Below are 511 nucleotides of genomic sequence, written 5' to 3' on the forward strand. Positions count from 1 at the left end.
TACTCTTACACATCAGGTGTGGTTATTATAGCTATTCTTTAACCCAACTTTGATTCAACAGGAAGTCAACATTCAGACATTAGTTACTTATTAGCACAGAGAAAAGTGAAAACAGAAAGACTAAACTGGATAATGTAATTATGCAAATTTTTTATGTCAGACTGATAATAGCATTATATACACATGACTGTCTATAAAAATATTAAATGGGCAACGAGATTTTTTGCAGAAATATTAAGGTAAAAATCTTACCTTAATGATCATCAGTTAATATATACCTAGGTGAATTTAAAAATGTATCTGGAATATTGTAGTCCTGAGCTCTGGGGAATCCAATCTTCCAGTTTCAATTCTATAACCCCAAATTCTGTAAATTGTATATTATTTACACAGGTTACAAGAAAGTACTTTGAAAATACTATATTGACATTGGCAGGTCCTTAATTTGAATTCAGTGAATAGTTATTGAAAAAAGAATTCCTTTTTAAGTGACTGTGCTTGTGCATGTGTG

The sequence above is a fragment of the Rhinolophus sinicus genome, linkage group LG02, assembly GCF_036562045.2.
Source record: "Rhinolophus sinicus isolate RSC01 linkage group LG02, ASM3656204v1, whole genome shotgun sequence".
NCBI lineage: Eukaryota > Metazoa > Chordata > Mammalia > Chiroptera > Rhinolophidae > Rhinolophus > Rhinolophus sinicus.